Consider the following 13,282-nt stretch of genomic DNA (forward strand, 5'->3'; position numbering starts at 1 on the left):
GAAAGTCCTCTTCTATTGGCTATTAAATGATATCTCATACCCTACATTAAAAATCTGCAAAACCAATTAGCTACAACAACACCCTCTAATTGGTCTAGGGATAGAGTACTTGAACTTTGGCATAGAACACTTCGGCCTTCTAGGCTTCGCCGATATTTTATCCCATCCGATAGGCCTCCTATCATTCACCTCAATCCATTTTCATTGAATATCCTTTAGGTGTGTTTAGGGAAGCCTCTTGTGTGGTCAAATACCACTAAAGAGTAGGAGAAAGTTGTTGAAGTGACAATGACAATCCTATCTCTTGTTGCCATAAGGTCTGGTTCTGCCTAGTGGTGCTTTGCACTAGGCTAAGTTGCATGAAACGGGGAAACGGGTACGAGTTTCCGAAAAGGGCATGGGTACGAAACGTGTCCTCCCCAAATTTTGGAAACAGGGAAACACAATATATAATATATATATATATTTAGATATTAGGACTTTTAAGAATATGTGCAATCATAAAGCATATATGATACATTCTAATTTATTACATTATGATTAAATTGTCAATTGTCAATGCATAAACTATAAGTCTCTAAATTTACATCACATTTACTCATGAATGATCACATAATGAAAATAGCAATATCAAAAATCAGCCACGAGAAATTTCTAATTTCTTGTCTCGTGCTTGATTGGGAGTCTCCTCCTACATAGTCGAACGACCTTAGTGCTCTTGATTAAATACAAGTTCCATACCCTAGTACCCTACGTGCTCTTGATTATTGGGAGTCTCCCCTGCATAGAGGGCTTGGTTCTCTTGATTAAATACAAGTTCCATACCCTAGTACATGACAAAATCCAATGGAAACATTGTAATCCCCCCAATCCTGAAATCTTGAAAAACAGATAAGTTTGCTGGATTTTGAGTGAGATCTAAAATTCTACTTTCTCCATATGAAATCCAATGAGGGTGAAACCACTCTCAAACATCCTAAGTCATTTCATGGTAATGTTAAAAATTTAAGTAAAAGGATGAATTGCATATCAACACTAGGGCCATAGGCTTGAACATTAGGCTGCCCCACTCAGAAAATCCTCTTTTTATAACTTGAGAGGCATCTAGAAGCATCCAAAATATATTTTAGTCGCCCAATAAAAAATTAGAAGCGAAAACATAAAACAAAAATACAAGAAAAAATCAAGTTAGAAGTCGCCCAATAAAAAATTAAAAGCGAAAACATAAAACAAAAATACAAGAAGAAGTCAAGTTAGAAGAGCAAACTCCACCGTACGGCTGGAAAACGCGTTTCGAGCCGTACTGGCCACGTTTCCTCCTCAAGAAACGGGCCAGTACGGCTGGAAACACGTTTCCAGGCCGTATGGTACGAGTTTCCTTGTTTCCGTTTCGTTTCTGGCCTAAAACGGACTCTTCTCTAACGTTTCCTGCAACTTAGGCACTAGGCCTACTAGATTTTGCGTCAACAGGCCACACTAGGGGATTGGAGGACCAGAGGTTCTTTCATCTCCATGAGGGTTCCTATGAACTTTGACTTGTCCAATGTGAGCACTTAAAAGTATAATTAGCATCAAAACAAGTACAAGGAAACATAGGAAAGGATAGCCAATATAAGCTTAGGTTTGTTACTAGTAATCATGGTATAGGTCAAAATAATATCCATTGTAGGCATCAAAAACTCTACAAACTTATGTACATGGGTGCAAATAAAAATACCTTGAATCGACAGGCCATATCAAATTCCTTCCCTATGCAACAATTCTGAGTTGATTTCAAGAAGTACCTAATAATATCACTACATGACTTCCTAAACAAATCTAAAGATCCCCTTTAGATACAATCAAATCCTAATCATGGTAGGTTTATAGGTATCCACCTCCAAAAGCTAGCCGTATCTAATATAAAACAAGACTCATTGATATCCTATCAAGACAAACGTTATCCCAACATAGTGGGAATCATAAACAACATATACCATAGCCTTGTAAACAATTCGGTGACCAAAGGACTTCGCATAATGCCTCACAACCGATTGCACACACAAAGACAATTTTTGGCCTAGATCATACATAAGCAATTTGATGATACGAAATGAATTTCCAGTGGCCCAGCCTTGCTAACATACCACTTCATCCCTAGTTTTCATAGAGGGATATTTAATGGGATTAGGTCCCAAAGTTCAGGTTCAGTCTTTAATGTAATTTAATAATACATATAAGAATCAGCATAACATACAAACAACACAAAGAACAAGTTTCTAGCTGTGGTTTCCAATTTTTCAAAGTCTAGCTTAGGATTATTAATACTTTGTCGTATCAGGTTTGGAAGCAGTACCATTGACAGTGGAAGTAATACAAGCCTTTAGGTCTACACCTGAGAAATGGAATAAAATTTATCTTTCATGTTTACCATAAAAGCATGTGATTGATAAATTCCATATTATAATAACGCCATTTAGTGCAGATTTCCTAGTTTTTAATGAGATTCGTAAGCGCACATTGAATTCAATTTTCAAACCTGTTTTCAAGTTAAGAAATTCTTCTGTGTAGGTACTTCCATTAATTAGAAATTGTATTTAAACCTGAAGTTACTCTAATATAGAGCTTTGTAAAGACCACCTATCTGGGGAGAATTTTGAAAATTCAAAAGCTAGATGGAAGTACTGCATTGGAAAAACGAAGGACCATAAAGTACATGGAAAACATAAATAATAAAGTATGCTGCAATTTGGGTATAAAAAATATACTATACATGAATGCTAAAATGAAGCAACAATATTACTGAAAATACAACATAATGTAGAACTATTAACATTGGAACTGTCATTAAGTCTATAAAAAACTCAGTGAAACAGTCAATGAAAAACTAACTTTTTGTTTTTTTCATTTGCACTAAAAACTCACTTGACAGCGGGGAACTAGTTGAAAAACTCGAGACACATCAGTAATATTTGTTGCAGTAGTCACTATCTTCAGAATATCAGCTCCAGTGGACTGCATCTTTACAATGAGATGACTGAGATCTTCAGTAGATGGAGTTCTTCCATTGATGTGATTCGATACGATGACCTTGCAATTTGAAGACTTCTTGTCCTTCATGCGACTTACAAAATCAAATGCTACCTGGACACATAAGAAATTGTGCATGTCATATTTAAATAAAATTTTGAACAAATTTGACCCAAATTATACTAAGCAATGCATAATTCCCATGCATCCATAAATTCATTGGTTTATTAGAGCCCGAGAATATGCCTATATATAGGAGTATTGGTTGACATGAAAGCAATCGCTTATATGTACAGCTATTTAGTTTCAGATATAGGTATCGATCTGCAAGCAGGTCATAACCTACATGCACAAGTAGATAGTTGCCTACATGTGAGATCTATCAACTCTAGTTTGAAAGTTTGATTGTTAACTGTACTAAGGTGTCACCACACTCAAGAATACAAATTGCGGTGAGGTAGATGGAACTAAATTTATAGGGTTATAGATCTAATTTGATCAACGTGGTACTGGATATGAATTAGCGGTGGCATACCTCAGACAGAACCCAGAGTTGGAAATAGTGAAGTGGTCAATGGGTCGCTATTGGGCATCACTTATTTGGCCAATAAGTGGTAGGATAAGATAAGATAAGATAATTATATTTATGTCCAACTAATGACCACAAAGTAAGTCAAAGGTACTGTTGAGTACAATGATGTCCATAAAATGCAGGAGAACCAAACAGTCTCCTATAAAAAAATACAATGCATGAATATAAAAGGTACAATGCAGGAACATTAAAGATACAATGTCTGGAATGCCCTGACAGAGAAGATCTAGGGGCTAATGGGTCTAAGGATCAGACCCATCTCTCCTAACATCTGAGGCTGGCTGAAGAACACTGAAAAAAATTCCACAAAGTTTGTTGCCCTGATGAAGGGCAGTGGGAGGTGCGGACTGTCCACTAACTCGTTGTCTGGGGGAGTTTGCGCACTGCTGAGGTCTAGAGGACCTAGTCCGTCTCCTAGGGATGAATCTGAGACGGTTTCGCTGCTGAGGTCTCGTGTGGCGGGGTGAGGTCCCACGGATACTCCTTGGTAGAAACAATTTTAGTGTTTTTAGACTTATGGGACGACCTAGAAGATGAAAATAATATTACTCTTCCTTCTTTCCAAGTCTTTCATTGCGCATTTTATGGTTATTTATTGTTTCCTAAAGTAGGACTCATCTTCATGCAAGTTGAGCGAGCAACCTGCATAAATTATCTTGGCACATAGTATCTCTCTCTCCATCTATTGCCGACTATTACCTCATAAAGTTGGCTGGTTGACTAGGTGGTCCAGCAGCTAGTTTGAAAGGTTTAAATTATAATTTTCACCATTCTTTTGTTACTTTCTCATTTCTATATGTGTATAAACCTGCAATCAGACCTAATAGCCTTCATATTGAAATGTTTGGTACTAAAATATTCCATGAAAACAGCAACCAGCATTTAGTGACAGTGATTCTATATCAGTGATAGTTTGGGGTCATTTCAGCATATTTCGCTACCTTTGGTGATTTTATATCAGTGATAAAAGCATTTCATAAGAGATCAGATTTCATAAACGCATGATATCTGTCTTCGTCGAAGAGAAAAAGAGGGCCAAAATATGCTGAAATGACCCCAAACTTGGTATCATGATTTTATGAAATGAATTCTTTGCTGATCCAGTATCATGTCCTAACTGTTCACAATGATATTGCTGAAATATGATGTTACATGTTGCTGAATGCCTTATTATTGCATGCATATACTCATCATCATAATCCATTGAAGAAAATGCCTTAAAGCGATGCATCGAGGGGGTCATTATTGAAGACATGATACAATCATAATGGCAAGGTTCCGCTGGTCATATGGACGCCAATAATAGAAATGATATATGCATGCATATTGTATATTATAATGTCATCTATGATGGAGCTAGGAACTTTTTTATGAATATATCATGTTTTATTATTATTTGTACTGCATGTTCTTTCCACATTTTGAGTAATAGAAGTCGAGTTGGGTTAAAAGGAGTTGTGCCTAACTGCACAAACTCTGATCCTTTGCAATAATTGCAGTACCATCGTAAGACGATACTAGGCACTTAGGTGTTATATGGATCAAATAGGATACATCATTGACTGGTAGTTGTTGGGTGATGGACAATGACCCTGTGGCAATGAACATCAGAGGATACACTCAATGGTAGGTTTGGGTCAACCATGTAGCCGTCCCTACTAGTAATGTGACTAACTACTAGCCCATTGGAGAAGAGCAATCAATTAAATAGTCTCCACTAAGTGCTTGCTAGTTGGAGACCCAAGTTTGACTACAATGAAGTTGCATTAATCCACCTCCTAGTGCCAACTTTAAGCAAGGTTGGGAGGGTTATAGTGGTGGCAATAAGGGTTGAACCATTGATCTATACATGGCCAAGAGATACCATGGCTTGCATTGTTAATTCCCGTCTATCAAACACAAGCAGGGATTGTCTACCATGCAGATGATATTGTGCTTAACCATCATAATTTTTCGTGATCGAATAGAGTTGCATTCGCACTAATATTAAAATGTCAATCATTTGTTTCAACTGTAACAAAGAAATATGTAACATTCATCCTATTTAAAAGTTACAAACGCATTTTAGGTTAAAAGCACTCAAAATATTCCAAACTAACAAGATACTTGTTCAAATTTGCCACATGTTTACAACAATTTGGGTCGAGAATAGGCATGCCATATGTCGAAAAATCAATGCCAATGAAGCACTGATGTGGCAAAAGAAATACGAAGTGCTGCTATTAATATGCAACTATGGATGTTGATACAGGTTGGTAGGTCAAGTCCCACAAGAGGAAGTAAGTCTCTTCTCTTGTCTAATTTGACAAGCTTGGGGGAAGGAGGGGAATGTGAGCCCTCCCCCCCTACAAGATCCGACAAAGATGTCATGGTTAATTCAACTGATAGGAGTGCCTCTGCTTTGGGGGATCTTGTGATGAGTAATCAGTTTACTAGTCTTAGTAGCAACAAACTAACTCCAAAATGAATACAAAAATAATGGACAATGTCCCAACGGTGATTATACAACCAGGCTGCAGGGATTCAGTCTAGTGGATAATCCAACCCTATCAATTAAAAATCAGTTTTATGAGCACTAACCACGACACATGAACCAGAGCAAAAAAGTGTCCCATCTAGAATGACAATTTGCAGGTTGAAATCCATACTGGGGGATTTATAGCCACATTATGTGCAGAAAAGGCCACTGTGGGCAATATCAAACATGCTAGAATCAAATCACCATGGGGCCAAAATTGAAGGATCCTAAAGCGGCAAATTTCTTAGATTCCAATTCTTCACTTAACTAAGACTTCCATTAAACCGCACTTACAAAACCCTTTACAGTTGAGTAAATAATAAAACTTAATACAATTAAATGATACAATAGTCTAGCTTCAACAAAGAAAATATTTATTAAGAGGTAGGGACTCAAAGGATCAAGTAGGAGCAGAAATCTAGAATATATGTCATATCATATATGCAACATTCTTACGATTAAACAACAGAAAAGTTGGGACTTCAGAAATCACTCATTGCTATAACCTGAAGTTCCACATCAATAAAGTCAGCACCAAGATCATATGCTAGGCTCAGTGCGTCTAAACGTTTCTTTTCATCAACTTCGCAGTGTCCTCCATCCGACTTTAATCTGAAATTAAACAGAAAATGTTGAAAGGGTGATATCAGACGAATTTACAGGACCTGTGTCTGCAATTTAGTGTGTTCAAAAATAAATTCACAAATTTTAATAAAATGAATGTCAGATATTAAAATTAGCAGATTCTAGAGAGGAACTGATCTCATTCTCACATATGTTCCAAGGTTTTAGAATATCACCAATCAATGTTTATTTCATTGGATTTATCATTTAGTCTTTATATGAACTTAAGAAGCAAACATGAAATTTAGCACAAAATCTTAAGCAGCAACACGAAATCTAGCTCAAATTGGAAGGAATTGCTCTAAATATATTTTTTTTGGTCTAAAAACACAAGTAAATTCCAGTCAATTATAAATAGAAATAGGATATTCCCAAATGATTAACAGGCAGTAAAAGATCCAAAACGCGACGATGCATGCATCTCTGATTTTAACCTTCTTCCTCACTTTAATATTCACAAAGTTGTTAACATTGACCCTTAACAAGCTGGAGTGGGCAAGGGTTCTACTTGAAAGTTGAAACTATCTCTAATGAAAGATATATGAGAATGAACAATGCAAGATATCTGCTGCATTTCCACAGAAAAATGTGGTAGGTGGTATAACAAATTACTTTGTTATAACTTGATAGCATGTAAGGCACCAAAACTATTTCATCTTGCACCAGTGAGCAATGACTGCAAATTTGTAATATCTCAGTTTTGATCTCTGGTCCAGTATTGTGTATGTACATGTTGAATGCAAATGTGAATTGTAACCAAGAATAATAAAATACATCACTGGATGCAGAAGAGAAGGACAAAAGGAATGAGGGCTATGATTCCACAAGAGGGAAAAAGCAAGGGCACTTAAATAGGCTAAGGAAAAAGACCTTAATAAGTGATTTAAACCAAAGTCTTTGTAAAACTTAATTATGTCCCTTGATTATTAGCTAATCATTGTTTATTAAGCAGTGCAGGGTTCAATGCATGAAGGAGGTACGTGGGTCTCCATAGAGATACTTGATCCCTTCATACCATGCAATTTAAGCTTTACCTTTGTCATGAAAGCGAATTGTTATTACTTTTGGGTCAAAGGAATTGGATTAAAGTTTGAAGGTTAGATGCCATTAAAATTAGCGAATAACCCGAACTATGAGGAGTTTGAATTACCCCACAAACTATTCTTTGTTTGGGGAAATCAGGAGAATTATCTCTGAATGAACTTTCAGGAGCATGCTGTAAACGAATTATGGAAAGTTACAGCTTTGAAATTAAGTGAGAATTGTGGTTGTACAAAATGATAATGGTTGCCATTGAGGAAATTCACTATAGCTGATAAATCCTTGGAATTTTAGTAGTGAGATTTCCTGGCCAGCCTATTCTAGAGCTTGGAGGTAAGTGGAATAGCCTGAGGGACTATTGAACTGAGGACGAGAAGGGGATCCCATTCCTTGGGTTGTGCAAGTTAATGGAGATGAGGATTGTGGACTAGGAATTGTTGTAGGTGTAATTATTCACTATGAACCTAGGAATTGGGTTGTGAGAAGAGAATTAGAGCCAGCCATAGGAAGAGTTCGCTCTTGTGGAATCATAGCCTTAGCTAGGGAGTGGCTTCTATTGTAGAGAGAACCAGTGCAGCAGGGATCCTATCACTGGGTGGAACATCCCTCTTCTGGAATCAATTGGTGGACAATTACAAACAAATAGTGTTCATGAAAATTCCTGTGAAGTGTGTTGAATTAATGCTCAATTATTATGGTTATGTCATGGTTTGAATTAATTTCTAGTCTGTTCAGTTCCTATTGCTTGTATTAGCCTGCATTTATAATTAGTCTCATGGACAATTGAATGATTTCATTATGTTGCATACATCTATATTACCATGCTATGGTCCCATGGAAAATTGAATGATTTCATTATGTTGCATGCATCTGTCTTGTCATGTCTACGTATGGTAATTAATTAATAACAGAATAATGACTTTAGTTCCATGGTAAACTAGTCTGAAATTGGGTGGTTAAAAGAGTACCTATAATGACCCACTTATAGTAAATTAAAATTTATAAATTTAAATAAAATTAATTAAATTATAAATTATAAATTAAATAAATTATAAATTAAATCATTAAAATAAATAAATAAATTTTATTTCAAATTAAGATATTCAAATAAATCAAATCAGATTTTCTTTATAAAAATCAACACGTATCATAATTTTGACACGGTGATGAAGGATGTCAATAAATGGCAACTTATAAGAAGGAAGGGACGGTTGGAGACCGGGGGGAAGGAAAGGAGGAGGAAAGTTTATACACAGAGAGTTTGTTTATCATCAGGAACAGCTGGACCTTGCTTGTTCTGAGGTTTCTGGGCACGAGGGAACAGTCTGCTTCAACTGAGAAGTTTACTGGACTGAGTAGTAGGGTTCTGCTCAGTTTGGCTGTGGTTTCCGTCTTTTGGTAACCGAAGACGAAGTAGTTTGAGGCATCATCGACCGTAGGATTACAGGTAAGTACTTTCATTGGTTCTGTCAATTAAATTTATAAAATTCAAGAATTTTTATCACAGGATCATGATGTTTAATTTTAGAAGTCCTTACTGTCTCTGCAATGGCTGTAATATTCTGTTATTTCATATTCTGTTCATAGGGAATAATTGTTTAACTTATTCACAGTTCTTACATTTGGTATCAGAGGCGGTTCAAACTTTCGGACCTGTTAAGTTTGTTAAGGATTTAAATTTATCGAAATAAGGTTGTGCTAAAGCCATTTAAATCATGCACCCAGTAATAAATCTTACAGTACTCATTGTCTGTTTAGGACTTCAGCTAGATGAACTTTCATAGCTTTTATTAGTTGCTCAGCGACCTCCCTATCGTTGCTTTACCATAGACCTTCTCAACCTCACTGGAAACTATATCTCTAAGCTTTGTGCAAAAAACACTGCTTGGCCCTCATTTCCCTTTCTTTTCTCTGCAACTCCTTTAGCCTCTTTCTGTTTTAGCTTTAGTTTTGGTAGCTCTTTAGCCACCTGATATGAAACAGAGCCATGTAACTGCATCACCATGTCCCTTGTCAGCGGTAGAAGTATGAGGCTTGGAGTGAGAATGAGATTTGATCTTGGCGTGGATTGAAGGCCTGGAAACTTTGTCATTATTGGTGTTCTCTGGAGGCAATTGAGCCATCGCCGCCTTCACTTCATTATGTCTTCTTCTGATATAGAAAGAGAAGAATAATGCTATCGATAACCCACTGATTAGAACTGAAAGTAAAATGCTCACCGGTGGAAATGCTTGTGTTTCCATTGAAGAAGAAGTCATTGCCAATAATATCAATACTCGCATCGAATACTAATATTTCTTAATTGATCGCTTATCGGATCGATTGATTCCAACGTTTTGCAGAAAGCTAGCACCTGCAAGCTTTAGGCAACCAGAATTGTAGGCTTTTTAATGACAAATCAATCCAGATTAATAAGTAGATACACTTCTCGCTCCCTTCGTCATCCTATGAAGAGCTCCTGTATTTCTTTCTTAAGAGATAAAGCTTACGGCGAGGAAAAATTAAATGTTAGACTCCAAACTTAATCGATTCTCTTTCATAAAAAAAAAAAAATTTCTTTCTTTACAGCTTGCGGCAAAGAGGGACGACTCAAAAAATATGTAGACAACATCCAAGAAATTCGACTTGCTTCTAAAAAAATATTCGTTCTCCTGCTATAAGTTCAAGGGAAAAGAACTTCTCCTATGCCTGCGGCAGGGAGAGAAAGGCTTCAAAGAATGAATACGGCTCCCATAAAATTCCGATCTTAATTATTCCAAGCTTTAGAGAAATACTTCTTCAAAAATTGCTGTCAAACCCTAGCTGTCTAGCTTCTTGAGAGAGGTTTGAATCAATTTGAAATGAAACCCTAGCCGTCCAAGGTGATGAAGTTTGCTCACAGCCTAGGAGGAAGACGTCAAAGAAATAAAATCAACCCTTTAGGGCTTGCAACTAGGAGAGAGAATGCCTGCGGCTCTTTAGCTCTCGACCTAGAGAGAAATCGATCAAAAGGCTCACATTTACGACCACGGAGGTTTCATTTTCCGTTCCTTGGAGCATTACCGAGCACAACTTCTCCCCATTGCCAGAAGTCGTGAGATAACTGAAATGCGCTAAAAATCAGAAAGTGATAAAAATCAAAATTTGATGGATTTTAAAGCTTAAAGGTAAACACGAGGCCAGGCCTATACCCGACACCCGCTCAGTTAATCAACTGCATGCTAGGATATGGCGTGAGTTTTATAGTTTATCGACGCGTCAGGGTATGCATACTCCGTGGGTAAGTATCGTAAGGATAAGCCATCGTGTAATTGAAACAATGACCCATTCGTTACGTTTATGGCTTTCTCAATCTTGAATATTAAATGAAACCATTAATAATTGATTGACGGTAAAGATAAAGCTGCCTACGAAGTTCCCACTACCAGCATGCCTTTGGTTTCGCCGCCTTTCGATCACGAAAACAAGAATTGAAAATGAGATATATAATATAATTCTCTCTACGATAAAATAATATATATATATATATATATAATTCGCCCATGATAAAATATTGTTTCAGGGCTCGACCTTCCCTAACATGGGAAAAGACAGCTCCAACTACTCGGGTTTGCTGCGTTTCCATAACGAAAACGGGAAAGATAAGTATAAAGTAAATATTCTTTAAATAACTCATTGTTATGATAAATAAATATAATATAATTAAATTAAATTAATAAATAAATAAAAGTAATTCCAAAATTTAAAGTATGCACTTTTCTAAATGAAATTAAATGAAGGATAATGGACATCGAGATTTAACCTTTGCACCCTTCTCACCATTAATTATTATAAACAATAAATATTATAAATAAAGATTATTGATTAAAAGTAACAAGCCACGGAGGATTTTAGTATTTTAGTATATTTTAGTTATGAAGCACTATGACTACTAACTTCCATCTGTAAGGCGTATTTAAAAAAATCCATCCACCGAAACTTCTCCACTAGATTTCTCCACCTGTGAACTGTAAAGTACAAAGGTACGTTTAAGTAGGCCCAGCGACTATTAAGTTCAAAGGTATTTTTATGATTAGTTTTATCGCACTGCTAATTTTTCTAATATATCAATATAGTTGCTACTATAGATAATCCTTGATTTATTATACCATATTTCTTTTCATATTTAAAATATTAGATCTTAATAATAGTTTTATAAATATTTTTATTTATTAAAATTTGATTTCATGAAATAAAATATATTAATTTTGGTATGACATCCATATTTGTATTTATAAAAATAAATAAAATATACTCGTACTATGTTGACATTTTCATTTATGAAAATAAATCATCACTAAAGTAGAGTGGTATTATATTAACATTTTCGTTTTATAAAAATACTTGTCTAAAGAAGTAAACCTAGCTATACTTTATGTAGAGGCTTTTTAATTTAGGCATTCAATTAATCTGACTGTAAGAGTAAAAATAAATAAATAAATAAAATTTCAAGACCCATGCATTAAAATAAGTATTGTTACGCATTAGGATAGAATACCTTGCATTAGGACAAGGAGGTCATGAGACCACCCTCCTTGACCTCGGTACCAGTAAGATCTGCCTAGCAGATAAAAATAGCAAAAAAAACTATACCCGTTTATAAATGTGAAATTGCAAAAACTATATGTTAAATCCGAATGTATACCTCAAATTTTTTATAAAATTTTATTATGTATACAGGAAACATTACAATGGTAAGGACATATGAGCGACGACGACGTGATCGGGCAGCATCACCGTCATTAATGCCACCACCATCATCATCACCATCTCCATCACCATCATCATCGTCTCCATCGAGACCATCATCAACACCAATCGCTCCAGCACCGGAGTTGACCGTGATAATGAACTCATTGGAAGCCTTATTGGAAACATTAAAAGGGTCAACCATGGCTAAGACCAAAGAAGAACTTCAACCCTTAGCAACCAATTCAGCGGAACCAAAGAATTTTGAGTATAAAAGATCAAAGGAAGATATTTCTAGAGAACTTCAAAAAATTAAACTCTCAGAATTTTCAGGAGGTCGAGCAGGAGAATGTGCCGAGGCATGGTTGGAAGGAATGAACAAATGTTTTAAATTAAGACAATACTCTTCTTCTGCAAAAACAAAAATTGTTGTATTTCAATTAAAAGAAAGTGCCTTGATTTGGTGGGGAAATCTGGAAAAACAACTACACCTCGCAACGGATAATGTCCCTTGGGAATTGTTCGAGGAAAAATTCCGCGCAAAGTATTTACCTCCATATTTTCAACAACAACAAGCCGCAGCCTTTCATACATTAGTTCAAGGTATTAAAACAGTGGTGGAATACAAGATAAGGTTTATGGAGCTTGTAAAATACATTCACTACTTAGATTCTGATGAACGTCATGCTGAACGCTTCATATTTGGGTTAAATCCTCGCATCAGGGCCTTGGTGAGCATGTGGAAACCATCATCAGTAGTTGAGGCAGCAGAATGTGGCCATTATGCAGAA

General features: G+C 36.0%; 1 pseudogene across 1 annotated transcript in view; it reads right to left on the minus strand.

Annotated features, from left to right (window-relative positions):
• Positions 1-2,892: 2,892 nt before the first annotated feature.
• Positions 2,893-13,282, minus strand: part of LOC149203481 (bifunctional 3-dehydroquinate dehydratase/shikimate dehydrogenase, chloroplastic pseudogene) — a 134,502-nt pseudogene continuing 124,112 nt past the window's right edge. The window contains exons 2-3 of the transcript XR_016253703.1: positions 6,626-6,731; positions 2,893-3,123 (exon numbers count right to left, since the gene is read on the minus strand). The product of XR_016253703.1 is annotated as a bifunctional 3-dehydroquinate dehydratase/shikimate dehydrogenase, chloroplastic pseudogene (transcript). The remainder of the gene's footprint in view (positions 3,124-6,625; positions 6,732-13,282) is intronic.

This window comes from Pinus tabuliformis, chromosome 2_1 (assembly GCF_031772625.1).
Source record: "Pinus tabuliformis cultivar Carrire ecotype Pingquan chromosome 2_1, CPIR1, whole genome shotgun sequence".
Classification (NCBI taxonomy): domain Eukaryota; kingdom Viridiplantae; phylum Streptophyta; class Pinopsida; order Pinales; family Pinaceae; genus Pinus; species Pinus tabuliformis.